Source organism: Ranitomeya variabilis, chromosome 4 (assembly GCF_051348905.1).
Source record: "Ranitomeya variabilis isolate aRanVar5 chromosome 4, aRanVar5.hap1, whole genome shotgun sequence".
NCBI classification, from domain to species: Eukaryota; Metazoa; Chordata; class Amphibia; order Anura; family Dendrobatidae; genus Ranitomeya; species Ranitomeya variabilis.
In genome coordinates this window covers 253,035,231-253,056,126 of record NC_135235.1, presented here as the reverse complement: position 1 = coordinate 253,056,126, position 20,896 = coordinate 253,035,231, and the positions used below count along the sequence as shown (strand labels likewise).

Sequence of the window (20,896 nt, the reverse complement as noted above, 5' to 3'; positions counted from 1 at the left end):
CTACTATAATACTGCCCCTATGTACAGGAATATACCTACTATAATACTGCCCCCGTAAGTACAAGAATATAACTACAATAATACTGCCCCTATGTACAAGAATATAACTACTATAATACTGCTCCTATGTACAAGAATATAACTACTATAATACTGCTCCTATGACAAGAATATAACTACTATAATACTGCTCCTATGTACAAGAATATACCTACTATAATACTGCCCCTATGTACAACAATATACCTACTATAATACTGCCCCCGTAAGTACAAGAATATAACTACTATAATACTGCCCCTATGTACAAGAATATAACTACTATAATACTGCACCTATGTACAAGAATATAACTACTATAATACTGCTCCTATGTACAAGAATATAACTACTATAATACTGCTCCTATGTACAAGAATATAACTACTATAATACTGCCCCTATGTACAAGAATATAACTACTATAATACTGCCCCTATGTACAAGAATATATCTAGTATAATATTGTCCCTATGTACAAGAATATAACTACTGTAATACTGCCCCTATGTACAGAATATAACTACTATAATACTGCCCTTATGTACAAGAATATAACTACTATAATACTGCCCCTATGTACAAGAATATATCTACTATAATATTGTCCTTATGTACAAGAATATAACTACTATAATTCTGCCCCTATGTACAGAATATAACTACTATAATGCTGCCCCCTATGTACAGGAATATAACTACTATAATACTGCCCCTATGTACAAGAATATAACTACTATAATACTGCCCCTATGTACAAGAATATATCTACTATAATACTGCCCCTATGTACAAGAATATAACTACTATAATATTGACCCTATGTACAAGAATATTACTACTATAATTCTGCCCCTATGTACAGAATATAACTACTAGAATACTGCCCCTATGTACAAGAATATAACTACTAGAATACTGCCCCTATGTACAAGAATATAACTACTATAATACTGCACCTATGTACAGGAATATAACGTCTATAATACTGCCCCTATGTACAAGAATATATCTAGTATAATATTGTCCCTATGTACAAGAATATAACTACTATAATACTGCCCCTATGTACAGAATATAACTACTATAATACTGCCTCCTATGTACAAGAATATAACTACTATAATACTGCCCCTATGTACAAGAATATAACTACTATAATACTGCTCCTATGTACAAGAATATAACTACTTACCAAACTCTCCCCGCTCCAATCTGTCCTGAATGCTGCTGCCAGGATCATATTCCTCACCAACCGTTACACCGATGCCTCTACCGTGTGCCAGTCATTACACTGGCTACCCATCCACTCCAGAATCCAGTACAAAACTACTACCCTCATCCACAAAGCACTCCATGGCTCAGCACCACCCTACATCTCCTCTCTGGTCTCAGTCTACCACCCTACCCGTGCCCTCCGCTCCGCTAATGACCTCAGGTTAGCAACCTCAATAATCAGAACCTCCCACTCCCGTCTTCAAGACTTTACACGTGCTGCGCCGATTCTTTGGAATGCACTACCTAGGTTAATACGATTAATCCCCAATCCCCACAGTTTTAAGCGTGCCCTAAAAACACATTTGTTCAGACTGGCCTACCGCCTCAACGCATTAACCTAACTATCCCTGTGTGGCCTATTAAAAATAGAAAAAAAACAAACAAAACACATAATCAGGTTCCTTGCATCGTGTTCTCATACACTTTATGCAGTTGATAGCCCTCTGTGTCTGTACTGCTACATACTTAGGCTGTTAACTGGTTCATGCAGCTTTACATGAACACCCGAGCCTTACACTATGGCTGGTCCAAATAACTAAAGCAATTGTTACCATCCACCTCTCGTGTCTCCCCTTTTCCTCAATAGTTTGTAAGCTTGCGAGCAGGGCCCTCATTCCTCCTGGTATCTATTTTGAACTGTGATTTCTGTTATGCTGTAATGTCTATTGTCTGTACAAGTCCCCTCTATAAGTTGTAAAGCGCTGCGGAATATGTTGGCGCTATATAAATAAAAATTATTATTATTATTATTATTACTATAATACTGCTCCTATGTACAAGAATATACCTACTATAATACTGCCCCTATGTACAAGAATATAACTACTATAATACTGCCCCTATGTACAAGAATATACCTACTATAATACTGCCTCCTATGTACAAGAATATAACTACTATAATACTGCCCCTATGTACAGAATATAACTACTATAATACTGCCTCCTATGTACAAGAATATAACTACTATAATACTGCCCCTATGTACAAGAATATAACTACTATAATACTGCTCCTATGTACAAGAATATAACTACTTACCAAACTCTCCCCGCTCCAATCTGTCCTGAATGCTGTTGCCAGGATCATATTCCTCACCAACCGTTACACCGATGCCTCTGCCTTGTGCCAGTCATTACACTGGCTACCCATCCACTCCAGAATCCAGTACAAAACTACTACCCTCATCCACAAAGCACTCCATGGCTCAGCACCACCCTACATCTCCTCTCTGGTCTCAGTCTACCACCCTACCCGTGCCCTCCGCTCCGCTAATGACCTCAGGTTAGCAACCTCAATAATCAGAACCTCCCACTCCCGTCTTCAAGACTTTACACGTGCTGCGCCGATTCTTTGAAATGCACTACCTAGGTTAATACGATTAATCCCCAATCCCCACAGTTTTAAGCGTGCCCTAAAAACGCATTTGTTCAGACTGGCCTACCGCCTCAACGCATTAACCTAACTATCCCTGTGTGGCCTATTAAAAATAGAAAAAAAACAAACAAAACACATAATCAGGTTCCTTGCATCGTGTTCTCATACACTTTATGCAGTTGATAGCCCTCTGTGTCTGTACTGCTACATACTTAGGCTGTTAACTGGTTCATGCAGCTTTACATGAACACCCGAGCCTTACACTATGGCTGGTCCAAATAACTAAAGCAATTGTTACCATCCACCTCTCGTGTCTCCCCTTTTCCTCAATAGTTTGTAAGCTTGCGAGCAGGGCCCTCATTCCTCCTGGTATCTATTTTGAACTGTGATTTCTGTTATGCTGTAATGTCTATTGTCTGTACAAGTCCCCTCTATAAGTTGTAAAGCGCTGCGGAATATGTTGGCGCTATATAAATAAAAATTATTATTATTATTATTATTACTATAATACTGCTCCTATGTACAAGAATATACCTACTATAATACTGCCCCTATGTACAAGAATATAACTACTATAATACTGCCCCTATGTACAAGAATATACCTACTATAATACTGCCTCCTATGTACAAGAATATAACTACTATAATACTGCCCCTATGTACAGAATATAACTACTATAATACTGCCTCCTATGTACAAGAATATAACTACTATAATACTGCCCCTATGTACAAGAATATAACTACTATAATACTGCTCCTATGTACAAGAATATAACTACTTACCAAACTCTCCCCGCTCCAATCTGTCCTGAATGCTGTTGCCAGGATCATATTCCTCACCAACCGTTACACCGATGCCTCTGCCTTGTGCCAGTCATTACACTGGCTACCCATCCACTCCAGAATCCAGTACAAAACTACTACCCTCATCCACAAAGCACTCCATGGCTCAGCACCACCCTACATCTCCTCTCTGGTCTCAGTCTACCACCCTACCCGTGCCCTCCGCTCCGCTAATGACCTCAGGTTAGCAACCTCAATAATCAGAACCTCCCACTCCCGTCTTCAAGACTTTACACGTGCTGCGCCGATTCTTTGAAATGCACTACCTAGGTTAATACGATTAATCCCCAATCCCCACAGTTTTAAGCGTGCCCTAAAAACGCATTTGTTCAGACTGGCCTACCGCCTCAACGCATTAACCTAACTATCCCTGTGTGGCCTATTAAAAATAGAAAAAAAACAAACAAAACAAAACACATAATCAGGTTCCTTGCATCGTGTTCTCATACACTTTATGCAGTTGATAGCCCTCTGTGTCTGTACTGCTACATACTTAGGCTGTTAACTGGTTCATGCAGCTTTACATGAACACCCGAGCCTTACACTATGGCTGGTCCAAATAACTAAAGCAATTGTTACCATCCACCTCTCGTGTCTCCCCTTTTCCTCAATAGTTTGTAAGCTTGCGAGCAGGGCCCTCATTCCTCCTGGTATCTATTTTGAACTGTGATTTCTGTTATGCTGTAATGTCTATTGTCTGTACAAGTCCCCTCTATAAGTTGTAAAGCGCTGCGGAATATGTTGGCGCTATATAAATAAAAATTATTATTATTATTACTATAATACTGCTCCTATGTACAAGAATATAACTACTATAATAATGCCCCTATGTACAAGAATATACCTACTATAATACTGCCTCCTATGTACAAGAATATAACTACTATAATACTGCCCCTATGTACAAGAATATAACTACTATAATACTGCACCTATGTACAATATAACTACTATAATACTGCTCCTATGTACAAGAATATAACTACTATAATACTGCTCCTATGTACAAGAATATAACTACTATAATACTGCTCCTATGTACAAGAATATACCTACTATAACACAGACCCTATGTACAAGAATATAACTACTATAATACTGCCCCCTATGTACAAGAATATAACTACTATAATACTGCCCCTATGTACAAGAATATAACTACTATAATACTGCACCTATGTACAGAATATAACTACTATAATACTGCCCCTATGTACAAGAATATAATTACTATAATATTGTCCCTATGTACAAGAATATAACTACTATAATTCTGCCCCTATGTACAGAATAGAACTACTATGATACTGCCTCCTATGTACAAGAATATAAATACTATAATACTGCCCCTATGTACAAGAATATAACTACTATAATACTGCCCCTATGTACATGAATATAACTATTATAATACTGCTCCTATGTACAAGAATATAACTACTATAATATTCTCCCTATGTACAAGAATATAACTACTATAATTCTGCCCCTATGTACAGAATATAACTACTATAATACTGCCCCCTATGTACAAGAATATACAGTCATGGCCTAAAGTATTGACACCCCTGAAATTCTGTCAGATAATACTCAGTTTCTTCCTGAAAATGATTGCAAACACAAATTCTTTGGTATTATTATCTTCATTTAATTTGTCTTAAATGAAAAAACACAAAAGAGAATGAAGCAAAAAGCAAAACATTGATCATTTCACACAAAACTCCAAAAATGGGCCAGACAAAAGTATTGGCACCCTCATCCTGATACTTGGTTGCACAACCTTTAGCCAAAATAACTGCGACCAACCGCTTACGGTAACCATCAATGAGTTTCTTACAATGCTCTGCTGGAATTTTAGACCATTCTTCTTTGGCAAACTGCTCCAGCTCCCTGATATTTGAACGGTGCCTTCTCCAAACTGCCATTTTTAGATCTCTCCACAGGTGTTCTAATGGGATTCAGGTCTGGACTCATTGCTGGCCACCTTAGAAGTCTCCAGTGCTTTCTCTCAAACCATTTTCTAGTGCTTTTTGAAGTGTGATTTGGGTAATTGTCCTGCTGGAAGACCCATGACCTCTGAGGGAGACCCAGCTTTCTCATACTGGGCCCTACATTATGCTGCAAAATTTGTTGGTAGTCTTCAGACTTCATAATGCCATGCACACGGTCAAGCAGTCCAGTGCCAGAGGCAGCAAAGCAACCCCAAAACATCAGGGAACCTCTGCCATGTTTGACTGTAGGGACTGTGATCTTTTCTTTGAATGCCTCTTTTTTTCTCCTGTAAACTCTATGTTGATGCCTTTGCCCAAAAAGCTCTACTTTTGTCTCAGCTGACCAGAGAACATTCTCCCAAAACGTTTTAGGCTTTTTCAGGTAAGTTTTGGCAAACTCCAGCCTGGCTTTTTTATGTCTCGGGGTAAGAAGTGGGGTCTTCCTGGGTCTCCTACCATACAGTCCCTTTTCATTCAGACGCCAATGGATAGTAAGGGTTGACACTGTTGTACCCTCGGACTGCAGGGCAGCTTGAACTTGTTTGGATGTTAGTCAAGGTTCTTTATCCAACATCCGCACAATCTTGCGTTGAAATCGCTTGTCAATTTTTCTTTTCCGTCCACATCTAGGGAGGTTAGCCACAGTGCCATGGGCTTTAAACTCCTTGGTGACACTGCGCACGGTAGACACAGGAACATTCAGGTCTTTGGAGATGGACTTGTAGCCTTGAGATTGCTCATGCTTCCTCACAATTTGGTTTCTCAAGTCCTCAGACAGTTCTTTGGTCTTCTTTCTTTTCTCCATGCTCAATGTGGTACACACAGGGACACAGGACAGAGGTTGAGTCAACTTTAATCCATGTCAACTGGCTGCAAGTGTGATTTAGTTATTGCCAACACCTGTTAGGTGCCATAGGTAAGTTACAGGTGCTGTTAATTACACAAATTAGAGAAGCATCACATGATTTTTCGAACAGTGCCAATACTTTTGTCCACCCCCTTTTTTATGTTTGGTGTGGAATTATATCCAATTTGGCTTTAGAACAATTCTTTTTGTGTTTTTTTCATTTAAGACAAATTAAATGAAGATAATAATACCAAAGAATTTGTGTTTGCAATAATTTTCAGGAAGAAACTGAGTATTATCTGACAGAATTGCAGGGGTGTGAATACTTTTGGCCATGACTGTAACTACTATAATACTGCCCCTATGTACAAGAATATAACTACTATAATACTGCCCCTATGTACAAGAATATAACTACTATAATACTGCCTTTATGTACAGGAATATCACTACTATGAGGCTGTGTTCAAACCTTCAGTATTTGATTAGTATTTTACATCAGTATTTGTAGCCAAAACCAGAAGAGGAGCAATCAGAGGAAAAGTATAATAGAAACTCGTCACCACTTTTTTCTCCCACTCCTGGTTTTGGCTACAGACAGTGATGTAAAATACTGGCCAAATACTGGACATGTGAATGTGGCCTAATACTGACCTCTTGGAGAAAGCTACAGCTGAAGGTTATTGGGCATGAGAATTTTGGCTGGTGCAGTGATATATTCACAGGAGAGCCAATAAACCCAATTAAATAAAACCACATGTTAAAAACAAAATTCAAGAGAACCCCCTTTGTCCATGGTACCTGACTGGTAACACTTAGCTCACACAGACGTCATTGTTTGTGGAGTGAGTTGTAGGGAGGTGGTGGCAGGAATTACCGGGCAGTGACAGCAACTAATTTCTATGAATGGAGACTAATGGGAGCGTGGTATTATTAGCAGTCTTCTTCCATCGCGCAGTAACGATTTATAACCTTACCGGCTGGGTTCTGTTATTCTGCAATTAAAATGAATTATTCTGGGGGGATTTCTGGATTTCTATAAATGGAGCCAGGTATAGAAACCCGCTGGAGCCCACTTATTATTATTCGTATAAAGAACAATACCTGCAGGAACTGTGGTCTCTCTAACCAGGGTGAAACTACAGGTCTCAGCAAGTCGCCATCACAGGCTTCAGTGCTGGAGAGGTGGGAGTTGAGGATCACATGCTTTTGCTTTTATAGCACCATCATATTCCACAGTGCTGTAAAGACATCATCATTGCTACTTACCGCCAAAGCTAACGGACAATACTCTGTACTCCTCCTTCTAGACCAGTCCTCTGCTTTCGACACAGTTGACCACTGCCTCCTACTACAGATCCTCTCCTCCTTTGGCATCAAAGACCTCACCCTATCCTGGATCTCCTCGTACCTTTCCAACCGCACATTCAGCGTCTCCCACTCCCATACTACCTCCTCATCCCATCCTCTCTGTTGGAGTCCCCCAAGGCTCTGTTCTAGGATCCCTAGTCTTCTCAATCTATACACTTGGCTTGGGACAACTCAAAGTCCCATGGATTCCAGTACCATCTCTATGCTGATGACACTCCGATCTACCTCTCTGGCCCAGACGTCACCTCGCTGCTGTCCAGAATCCCAGAGTGCCTATGAGCCATATCCTCCTCCTCCTCTCGCTTCCTCAAACTCAATGTGGACAAATCTGAACTCATCATCTTTCCTCCATCCCATAGATCTTCCTTACCTGACCTATCTATCGCAATCAATGACATCATGCTTTCCCCTGTACCGGAAGTCCACTGCCTCGGAGTAACTTTTGACTCTGCCCTGTCCTTCAAACCGCACATCCAAGCTCTTTCCACCTCCTGTCGCCTCCAGCTCAAAAACATCTCCAGAATCCGTCCTTTCCACAACCGTCAATCTACTAAAATGCTTGTGCATGCCCTCATCATCTCCCGCCTTGACTACTGCAACATCCTTTTCTGCGGCCCTCCTACTAACACCCTTGCACCTCTCCAGTCAATCCTTAACTCTGCTGCCCGACTAATTCATCTCTCTCCTCGCTACTCCTCTGCTTCCTCCCTCTGCAAATCTCTTCACTGGCTCCCATTCCCTCAGCGTATCTAGTTCAAATTACTAATACTGACCTACAAAGCCATCCATAACCTGTCTGCTCCATATATCTCTGAACTAATCTCTTCCCTCACGTAATCTCCGGTCCTCCCAAGACCTCCTTCTCTCCTCCACACTTATTCGCTCCTCATCCAATCGCCTCCAAGACTTCTCACGAATATCCCCCATCCTCTGGAATTCTTTACCCCAACACATCTCTTCAGGAAAGCCTACAGCCTGCACTGACCCCGCTGCCTCCTCATCACTACTGAAGCTACCGCCTCACCAACACCGGAGCTGCAGCAACCCTCAACCTATTGTCTCCTTCCCCATAATCCTGTAGAATGTAAGCCCGCAAGGGCAGGGTCCTCGCCCCTCTATATCAGTCTGTCATTGTTAGTTTGTTTACTGTAAGTGATATCTGTAACTTGTATGTAACCCCTTTTCATGTACAGCACCATGGAATCAATGGTGCTATATAAATAAATAATAATACTAATAATTGGGGCTCACCAGCTACATCACTTATCAGTCTTTGGAGTGAGGGAAGAAACTGGAGGAAACCTCAGCAAGCACAGAGAACATTGAAACTCCTCACATAAGTGGTCCCTGTTGGGATTTAAACCCAGGACCCGAGCGCTGAAAAGCAGCAGTGCTAACCACTGAGCCACCGTGCTGTGTGGAGGCTTGTACCACTGAGCCACCGTGCTGAGTGGAGGCTTGTATCACTGAGCCACCATGCTGAGTGGAGGCTTGTATCACTGAGCCACCGTGCTGAGTGGATGCTTGTACCACTAAGCCACCATGCTGAGTGGAGGCATGTATCACTGAGCCACCGTGCTGAGTGGAGGCATGTATCACTGAGCCACCGTTCTGTGTGGAGGCTTGTACCACTGAGGCACCATGCTGAGTGGAGGTTTGTACCACTGAGCCACCGTGCTGAGTGGAGGCACGTATGACTGAGCCACCGTGCTGAGTGGAGGCTTGTATCACTGAGCCACCGTGCTGAGTGGAGGCTTGTACTACTGAGCCACCGTTCTGAGTGGAGGCTTGTACCACTAAGCCACTGTGCTGAGTGCAGGCATGTACCACTGAGGCACCATGCTGAGTGGAGGTTTGTACCACTGAGCCACCGTGCTGAGTGGAGGCACGTATCACTGAGCCACCGTGCTGAGTGGATGCTTGTATCACTGAGCCACCGTGCTGAGTGGAGGCTTGTACTACTGAGCCCCAGTTCTGAGTGGAGGCTTGTACTACTAAGCCAACGTGCTGAGTGGAGGCATGTATCACTGAGCCACCGTGCTGAGTGGAGGCATGTATCACTGAGCCACCGTTCTGAGTGGAGGCTTGTACCACTAAGCCACTGCTGAGTGTAGGCTTGTATCAATGAGTCATTGTGCTGAGTGGAGGCTGGTATCACTGAGGCACCGTGCTGAGTGGAGGCTTGTACCACTGAGGCACCGTGCATAATGGAGGCTTGTACCACTGAGGCACCGTGCTGAGTGGAGGCTTTTACCACTGAGGCACCGTGCTGAGTCGAGGCTTGTATCACTGAGGCACCGTACTGAGTGGAGGCTTGTATCACTGAGGCACTGTGCTGAGTAGAGGCTTGTATCACTGAGGCACCGTGCTGAGTGGAGGCTTGTACCACTGAGGCACTGTGCTGAGTGGAGGCTTGTACTACTGAGGCACCATGCTGAGAGGAGGCTTGTACCACTGAGCTACCGTGCTGAGTGGAGGCTTGTACCACTGAGGCACCGTGCTGAATGGAGGCTTGTATCACTGAGGCACCGTGCTGAGTGGAGGCTTGTATCACTGAGGCACCATGCTGAGTGGAGGCTTGTACTACTGAGGCACAGTGCTGAGTGGAGGCTTGTACCACTGAGGCACCGTGCTGACTGGAGGCTTGTACCACTGAAGTCATGTGATGGAGGTTGATCAGTCAGAACAACTGCATGATCGCCCCATGTTATGGTGATGAGTACTGAAGTGTGAATTAAGCATCCCACCATCACTCCGGACCACATGCTTTATTGGGTAACTACTATTTCCACTTCGTTAGGCTACAAACCAAGAGACAAGAAAACCCTAAATGCAGAAATATTCTCCACGCTGCCTGAAAACTGGACGTCTGGTATATATCTGCAGTGAATTCAGTTGAAGAAGAAAATAAGTAAAAAAAAAAATAGCTGTAACCTTTGGTTTGTGTTTCACATTGTACAGATTGGTTTTTACTAGCGATGTCGCTAGAATAATGAATGACGAATCTCTTCTGATCTGTTTCCCACAGACTTTGGGGGTTCTTCACATGTTGCATTTTATTTATATTTAAAAAAGGGCGATTCCAGGACCCTCGTATACATGGGTCATTTCTTTTCCTTGTGTTTTTGATCTCTGGTGCGTCTTTTCCCCACAGACGCAGCGCCAGTTTTTTCAGAGTTTTCACTCTATGAAAACACAATGTGTCATCAGCAAAAAAAAAATCAACAAAAACGCGCAGAATTTCCACTGTGGTTTTCTGAGCATAAAATAAATTTTTCATGCACAAAAAGATGCATCATGTGTGAATATACCCTTAATTAAAAGAAAAAAAAACAAGAAATCGTCCTCATCAATTATTCCATTTTTTATTAAATAAAAAGTTGTGCAAATTAGCTTTTTTTTACAGAACGGATACAAACAGAGCGTATTTTAGGAAGAAGTAAAACAAGTTACATGAATGGGTCTTAACCGAATGTTTTATTTCTGTTTTTATGTTTCCCAAATGGACCTTAAGAACAGAAATAAAAAGCGGCATGTGAACATGGCCGGACACGGGCGATCCCATCTCATGTCACAGGTGGGGGGGGGGACGGACTCAGGAAAATATTCTGCCTATATTACACCACTCACAGCTCCATTCCCCTTTCACCCCATCCCCCATAAATATAATTACATACATTTGGTCATGTATCTCTTTTTTTTTTACTTAACTGTATTTAAAATAAATTAATTAAAAAGAAAAATATAAGAAACATCATTACATTAATTATCTTCTACTGTACAAAAGGAAATCAATTAATGAAGTGACTGAGCTGGATTGTAATATCAGCCTGAGCGCACAGAGCCACAGCGCCCCCAGCTGCCCGGACACCAGTACTGCGGCACAACAAAGCGGCTTCGCCAGTAAGCAGGAGGGGGCTTCATCTGAATAATTTGCATTTCTCTTTGTCCACAGCCTCCAGGTATTTACAACACACTTACTACAGGAAAATCAAAGGGAAAGAAATGTAAAGAAAAACAATATTTCTCTCTATTGTCAGCAGATTACAGAATACTGGAATATTTATACTCCACACAATTAATATTTAATGTTATACTTCGGAGGGTGATACAGAATAGAACCGTGTACGGTGATTAAATGCCTGGCATATATATTGGGCGGAGGTCCTGGCCACAAAGACATCCAATGACATTATATCCGGCGGTGTGAACGTGGCCTGACACGGCAAAAGCTGCAACAAATTGCAGCCTGATTAGGGCCCACGGCAGATTTTTTTCATGCGATTTTTGGATTGTAATGGACTTTGCTAAGGCTACGTTCACATTAGCGTTAAGCTAATGTGCGTCGGGTTTGCGTCGGCGACGCAGCGGCGACGCATGCGTCATGTGCCCCTATACTTAACATGGGGGACGCATGCGTTTTTTTTGTTGCGTTGTGCAACACATGCGTCTTTTTTGCCGCAAGCGTCGGACCAAGAAAACGCAACAAGTTGCATTTTTCTTGCGTCCGATTTTCGGCAAAAACCGACGCATGCGTCGCAAAACGCAGCGTTTTTGCGTGCGTTTTGACGCGTTTTTGCGTGCGTTGTGCGTTGCGTCGCCGACGCAACGGCGCACAACGCTAGTGTGAACGTAGCCTAATTCCGGACCAAATACGGGAGGTTAGCCCTGACACATGCGGACAGGAATACGTGGAACCCCAAGTCGTCAGCCCCTCATTGTGATTCTATCTGCAGGGAGCAGCCATGTATATTTCACATGTAGCCTGACCTTCCCTGTGCCACCACAGTCCTACAAGAGCAATTAGAAGGATGGGGATGAAGTTGTAGATAATACAACCCTCCAGTAACAGATTGTGGGAGCGCCACCTGCTGGATTACATGCAGAGGAGCAGGCGGTCCTGACTCCTGGATATACTGTGGGAGCGCCACCTGCTGGATTACTTGTAGAGGAGCAGGCGGTCCTGACTCCTGGATATACTGTGGGAGCGCCACCTGCTGGATTACATGTAGAGGAGCAGGCGGTCCTGACTCCTGGATATACTGTGGGAGCGCCACCTGCTGGATTACATGTAGAGGAGCAGGCGGTCCTGACTCCTGGATATACTGTGGGAGCGCCACCTGCTGGATTACATGTAGAGGAGCAGGCGGTCCTGACTCCTGGATATACTGTGGGAGCGCCACCTGCTGGATTACATGTAGAGGAGCAGGCGGTCCTGACTCCTGGATATACTGTGGGAGCCCCACCTGCTGGATTACATGTAGAGGAGCAGGCGGTCCTGGATATACTGTGGGAGCGCCACCTGCTGGATTATATGTAGAGGAGCAGGCGGTCCTGACTCCTGGATATACTGTGGGAGCGCCACCTGCTGGATTACATGCAGAGGAGCAGGCGGTCCTGGCTCCTGGATATACTGTGGGAGCGCCACCTCCTGGATTACATGTAGAGGAGCAGGCGGTCCTGACTCCTGGATATACTGTGGGAGCGCCACCTGCTGGATTACATGTAGAGGAGCAGGCGGTCCTGAGACTCCTGGATATACTGTGGGAGCCCCACCTGCTGGATTACAAGTAGAGGAGCAGGCGGTCCTGACTCCTGGATATACTGTGGGAGCGCCACCTGCTGGATTACATGTAGAGGAGCAGGCGGTCCTGACTCCTGGATATACTGTGGGAGCGCCACCTGCTGGATTACATGTAGAGGACCAGGCGGTCCTGACTCCTGGATATACTGTGGGAGCGCCACCTGCTGGATTACATGCAGAGGAGCAGGCGGTCCTGACTCCTGGATATACTGTGGGAGCCCCACCTGCTGGATTACATGTAGAGGTGCAGGTGGTACTGACTCCTGGATATGCTGGTGGGTATTGTATCTATGATGATGATGATGATGATAAACAATTACCGTATTATTACATCATCATGTAAAATGGTGACAGTATTTTATATGAATATTCTGCTTCCCACAGACTTCACTATAGATTATATGTTACTAGATTGTGGCCCGATTCTAACGCATCGGGTATTCTAGAATATGCATGTCCCCGTAGAATAAGGACAATGATGATTCCAGAATTCGGGGCAGACTGGTCGAGGCAACCTTTATGACATCATCGTCGCCATGGCAACCATTATGACATCTACGTCGATACTGTGCCCGTCGCTGATTGGTCGAGGCGAATTCGCGGCAGACTGTGCCCGTCGCTGATTGGTCGAGGCAACCTTTATGACATCATCGTCGCCATGCTGTGCCCGTCGCTGATTGGTCGAGGCGAATTCGCGGCAGACTGTGCCCGTCGCTGATTGGTCGAGGCAACCTTTATGACATCATCGTCGCCATGCTGTGCCCGTCGCTGATTGGTCGAGGCGAATTCGCGGCATACTGTGCCCGTCGCTGATTGGTCGAGGCAACCTTTATGACATCATCGTCGCCATGCTGTGCCCGTCGCTGATTGGTCGAGGCGAATTCGCGGCATACTGTGCCCGTCGCTGATTGGTCGAGGCAACCTTTATGACATCATCGTCGCCATGCTGTGCCCGTCGCTGATTGGTCGAGGCCTGGCGGCCTCGACCAATCAGAGACGCGGGATTTCCAGGACAGACAGACAGACAGAAAAACCCTTAGACAATTATGTATATAGACTAGATTGTGGCCCGATTCTAACGCATCGGGTATTCTAGAATATGCATGTCCCCGTAGTATATGGACAATGATGATTCCAGAATTCGCGGCAGACTGTGCCCGTCGCTGATTGGTCGAGGCAAACTTTATGACATCATAGTCGCCATGGCAACCATTATGACAGCCGGGCGCGACCAATCAGCGATATTGGCGTGAAATTTAACCCCCACTCACAGCGCGACGTACATACATACATACATATTCTAGAATACCCGATGCGCTAGAATCGGGCCACCATCTAGTGTACTATAACTATCGGGGATTTGCACATCTTGTTTTTAGCCTAAGCTAAATTGTATAACAATACTGCCATCTGGTGCTTGTAAGAATCACTGCAGGCGCTCTGCTCCCTAAGATTGTTATCGCCTCCACACACTATTTTAGTGGACTTTTTATCATTAAAAAAAAAGACACAAACACCATGTGTGTCAAGCTTTTTCTATAGTGTACCATATACAAGTGTCTTTGGTAAAAAAAAAAAAACAAAAAAAAAACACATCAGCAAAATACCCAATATCTAGTGTGAAAATAGAAAAACTCTAAACAAAATAGACAAAACCCTTTCGATCTGAGTGAAAGTGTCCTCCATATAGCAGCACGAGGGGAGCGGCTGATTAGGGTTATTCATCAGCGCTTTACAAATCCAATTTCAGCCATTGAGGCTTCTTCCCACGGCTGATAACAGTGACAATAGTTGCATTTACATATATAAGATTTACCTTCACAGCTTGCAAGTTTCCTTTCAGTTTTGCTCCTATTTATAATAAAATTCCCCCTTTTGCTGAGTGATGGGACCACTGTAATGTGGGTCTATAGGATGTGTGGCCAGGGGTGAGCTGCAGTGCTCAGCAGTGTCTGTGCTGCCACCTTGTGGACACTCTTGGCATTACATGCACAGCTTCACTTTACTGGAACGTCCAAACGTTGTCTAAATAAATAGGACAAGTGAATATTAGAAACTCTGTAATATACAGTTTCTTCTATCTCCACTTATCAGCCACTTCTCCCTATTCTGCCTATGACAGGCGTCCAGCTCACTGAAGCGCCCTATGATGTGCTGTATACTCCGGCAGCACAGGTGCACAATACTGACAACCAGTTACTGCCCCAGCAAACATCCGCGCCGGGTATCACCTGCACACAGTAGGGCGTCAGTCACACCATCACGTGAGATGTACCTCTATCCCTGTAACATTGGGGGGCAGCCAATACCATGTGTGCACCCACAGGCCAGACCCCCACATTCCCAACAGGCCAGACCCCTCACATTCCCCACAGGCCAGACCCCTCACATTTCCCACAGGCCAGACCCCCCCCACACATTCCCCACAGGCTGGCCCCCCCACACACACACACAGGCCAGACACCCCACACACATTTCCCACGGGCCAGACCACCCACATTCCCCACAGGCCAGACCCCCACATTCCCCACAGGCCAGACCCCCCACACATTCCCCACAGGCCAGACCCCACACACACAGGCCAGACACCCCCCCACATTCCCCACAGGCCAGACCCCCACATTACCCACAGGCCAGACCCCCACACATTCCCCACAGGCCAGACCCCCCATATTACCCACAGGCCAGACCCCCCCTCATTCACGACACCCACATTCCCCACAGGCCAGACCCCCACATTCCCCACAGGCCAGACCCCCCCACATTACCCACAGGTCAGACCCCCCCACACATTCCCGACCCCCACATTCACCACAGGCCAGACCCACACATTCCCCACAGGCCAGACTCCCCACATTCCCCACAGGCCTGACTCCCCACACTCCCCACAGGCCAGACCCCCACATTACCCACAGGCCAGACCCCCCATATTTGAAAAAAACCTGGCACTCAACTTTTTATATCTGGAGATATGTTTTATTGTCAGCAACAAAAACGTTTCGGTCCCAAACCGGACCTTCCTCAGTTACTGAGGAAGGTCCGGTTTGGGACCGAAACGTTTTTGTTGCTGACAATAAAACATATCTCCAGATATAAAAAGTTGAGTGCCAGGTTTTTTTCATATATGGTTATGGTGTTGGAACCTACCTGAGCACCACTAAGATTAAGGCAGTGCACGAGTCTATTTATTGATTTAGACCCCCCATATTAACCACAGGCCAGACCCCCCACATTACCCACAGGACAGACCCCCCCCACATTCCCGACCCCCACATTCCCCACAGGCCAGACTCTCCCACATTCCCCACAGGCCAGACCCCCACCTTCCCCACAGGCCAGACCCCCACATTCCCCACAGGCCAGACCCCACATTCCCCACAGGCCAGACCCCCACATTCCCCACAGGCCAGACCCCCACATTACCCACAGGCCAGACCCCCACATTACCCACAGGCCAGACTCCACATTACCCACAGGCCAGACCCCCACATTACCCACAGGCCAGACCCCACATTACCCACAGGCCAGACCCCCCATATTAACCACAAGCCAGACCCCCCACATTACCCACAGGACAGACCCCCCATATTTGAAAAAAACCTGGCACTCAACTTTTTATATCTGGAGATATGTTTTATTGTCAGCAACAAAAACGTTTCGGTCCCAAACCGGACCTTCCTCAGTTACTGAGGAAGGTCCGGTTTGGGACCGAAACGTTTTTGTTGCTGACAATAAAACATATCTCCAGATATAAAAAGTTGAGTGCCAGGTTTTTTTCATATATGGTTATGGTGTTGGAACCTACCTGAGCACCACTAAGATTAAGGCAGTGCACGAGTCTATTTATTGATTTAGACCCCCCATATTAACCACAGGCCAGACCCCCCACATTACCCACAGGACAGACCCCCCCCCACATTCCCGACCCCCACATTCCCCACAGGCCAGACTCTCCCACATTCCCCACAGGCCAGACCCCCACCTTCCCCACAGGCCAGACCCCCACATTCCCCACAGGCCAGACCCCACATTCCCCACAGGCCAGACCCCCACATTACCCACAGGCCAGACCCCCACATTACCCACAGGCCAGACCCCCACATTACCCACAGGCCAGACTCCACATTACCCACAGGCCAGACCCCCACATTACCCACAGGCCAGACCCCACATTACCCACAGGCCAGACCCCCCACATTACCCACAGGACAGACCCCCCCACATTCCCGACCCCCACATTCCCGACCCCCACATTCCTCACAGGCCAGACTCTCCCACATTCCCCACAGGCCAGACCCCCCACATTCCCCACAGGCCAGACCCCCACATTACCCACAGGCCAGACCCCCACATTACCCACAGGCCAGACCCCCACATTACCCACAGGCCAGACCCCCACATTACCCACAGGCCAGACCCCCCATATTAACCACAGGCCAGACCCCCCACATTACCCACAGGACAGACCCCCCCACATTCCCGACCCCCACATTCCTCACAGGCCAGACTCTCCCACATTCCCCACAGGCCAGACCCCCCACATTCCCCACAGGCCAGACCCCCCACATTACCCACAGGCCAGACCCCATTACCCACAGGCCAAACCCACCCATATTAACCACAGGCCAGACCCCCCACATTACCCACAGGCCAGACTCTCCCACATTCCCCACAGGCCAGACCCCCACATTCCCCACAGGCCAGACCCCCACATTCCCCACAGGCCAGACCTCCACATTACCCAGCAGGGTTAGTCAGTGGCGGTTGTCAGTATTTTGCACCTTCTTTATCATGGAACCTGCTGCGTCCTGCTTGGGCGCCTGTGTCTGCACTCGGTATTACAATATAGCGGCTTTTTCTCTTTCTCTGATGTTTTTTTTATTTACAAGTCATTGCATCAAGAGAAGTGTTTTGCCTCATGTGCACACACCGGACGGCGGCTTCTGGAAACTTACTGGAAGTGTAGTTACCTTTGAAGAGAAATGTCAGACTTGACTTGAAGATGCGTTTTCTGGCAGAGATATAACCACTGACGTCCCACAAAAGCATACCTCCCAAATTTTGAAGGAGGGAAAGAGGGACAATGTTTGTGGCACGCGCAGCAGCAAATTTTAGGCCACGCCTCTGACCACACGAATTTCACAATGTCACACCCATATTCACGCCCTAACCACACCCATTTAGCACTGCTGATCACACTGTTTCATAAACAATAATTATAAACAGAAAAAAATATGACCACACAGTGCTCCATACTGTATAATGGCCACACAGTGCTCCATACTGTATAATGGCCACACATGATGCTCAATACTGTATAATGGCCACACAGTGCTCCATACTGTATAATGGCCCCACATGATGCTCAATACTGTATAATGGCCACAGTGCTCCATACTGTATAATGGCCACACAGTGCTCGATACTGTATAATGGCCAGACTCTCCCACATTCCCCACAGGCCAGACCCCCCACATTCCCCACAGGCCAGACCCCCCACATTCCCCACAGGCCAGACCCCCCACATTACCCACAGGCCAGACCCCATTACCCACAGGCCAAACCCCCCCATATTAACCACAGGCCAGACCCCCCACATTATCCACAGGCCAGACTCTCCCACATTCCCCACAGGCCAGACCCCCACATTCCCCACAGGCCAGACCCCCACATTCCCCACAGGCCAGACCCCACATTCCCCACAGGCCAGACCCCCACATTACCCACAGGCCAGACCCCCACATTACCCACAGGCCAGACCCCCACATTACCCACAGGCCAGACTCCACATTACCCACAGGCCAGACCCCCACATTACCCACAGGCCAGACCCCACATTACCCACAGGCCAGACCCCCCATATTAACCACAGGCCAGACCCCCCACATTACCCACAGGACAGACCCCCCCACATTCCCGACCCCCACATTCCTCACAGGCCAGACTCTCCCACATTCCCCACAGGCCAGACCCCCCACATTCCCCACAGGCCAGACCCCCACATTACCCACAGGCCAGACCCCCACATTACCCACAGGCCAGACCCCCACATTACCCACAGGCCAGACTCCACATTACCCACAGGCCAGACCCCCACATTACCCACAGGCCAGACCCCCCATATTAACCACAGGCCAGACCCCCCACATTACCCACAGGACAGACCCCCCCACATTCCCGACCCCCACATTCCTCACAGGCCAGACTCTCCCACATTCCCCACAGGCCAGACCCCCCACATTCCCCACAGGCCAGACCCCCCACATTACCCACAGGCCAGACCCCATTACCCACAGGCCAAACCCCCCCATATTAACCACAGGCCAGACCCCCCACATTACCCACAGGCCAGACCCCCCACATTACCCACAGGCCAGACCCCCACATTCCCCACAGGCCAGACCCCCACATTCCCCACAGGCCAGACCCCCACATTCCCCACAGGCCAGACCTCCACATTACCCAGCAGGGTTAGTCAGTGGCGGTTGTCAGTATTTTGCACCTTCTTTATCATGGAACCTGCTGCGTCCTGCTTGGGCGCCTGTGTCTGCACTCGGTATTACAATATAGCGGCTTTTTCTCTTTCTCTGATGTTTTTTTTATTTACAAGTCATTGCATCAAGAGAAGTGTTTTGCCTCATGTGCACACACCGGACGGCGGCTTCTGGAAACTTACTGGAAGTGTAGTTACCTTTGAAGAGAAATGTCAGACTTGACTTGAAGATGCGTTTTCTGGCAGAGATATAACCACTGACGTCCCACAAAAGCATACCTCCCAAATTTTGAAGGAGGGAAAGAGGGACAATGTTTGTGGCACGCGCAGCAGCAAATTTTAGGCCACGCATCTGACCACACGAATTTCACAATGTCACACCCATATCCACGCCCCAACCACACCCATTTAGCACTGCTGATCACACTGTTTCATAAACAATAATTATAAACAGAAAAAAAATATGACCACACAGTGCTCCATACTGTATAATGGCCACACAGTGCTCCATACTGTATAATGGCCACACATGATGCTCAATACTGTATAATAGCCACATATGATGCTCAATACTGTATAATGGCCACACAGTGCTCCATACTGTATAATGGCCCCACATGATGCTCAATACTGTATAATGGCCACACAGTGCTCCATACTGTATAAAGGCAACACAGTGCTCCATACTGTATAATGGTCCCACATAGTGCTCCATACTGTATAATGGCCCCACATGATGCTCAATACTGTATAATGGTCACACAGTGCTCCATACTGTATAACGGCCCCACATGATGCTCCATACTGTATAATGGCCCCACATGATGCTCCATACTGTATAATGGCCACACAGTGCTCCATACTGTATAATGGCCACACATGATGCTCCATACTGTATAATGGCCACACAGTGCTCCATACTGTATAATGGCCCCACATGATGCTCAATACTGTATAATGGCCACACAGTACTCCATACTGTATAATGGCCCCACATGATGCTCCATACTGTATAATGGCCACACAGTGCTCCATACTGTATAATGGCCCCACATGATGCTCAATACT

At 46.4% G+C, this 20,896-nt stretch overlaps 1 protein-coding gene and 1 long non-coding RNA gene across 20 annotated transcripts in view; both read right to left on the bottom strand.

Annotated features, from left to right (window-relative positions):
- Positions 1-20,896, bottom strand: part of ROBO3 (roundabout guidance receptor 3) — a 552,219-nt gene that overhangs the window by 295,777 nt on the left and 235,546 nt on the right. The window lies entirely within an intron of this gene.
- LOC143764208 (uncharacterized) overlaps positions 11,095-20,896 on the bottom strand; it is an 83,400-nt gene continuing 73,598 nt past the window's right edge. The window contains exon 2 of the long non-coding RNA XR_013213103.1: positions 11,095-11,731. This is a non-coding gene — a long non-coding RNA (uncharacterized LOC143764208). The remainder of the gene's footprint in view (positions 11,732-20,896) is intronic.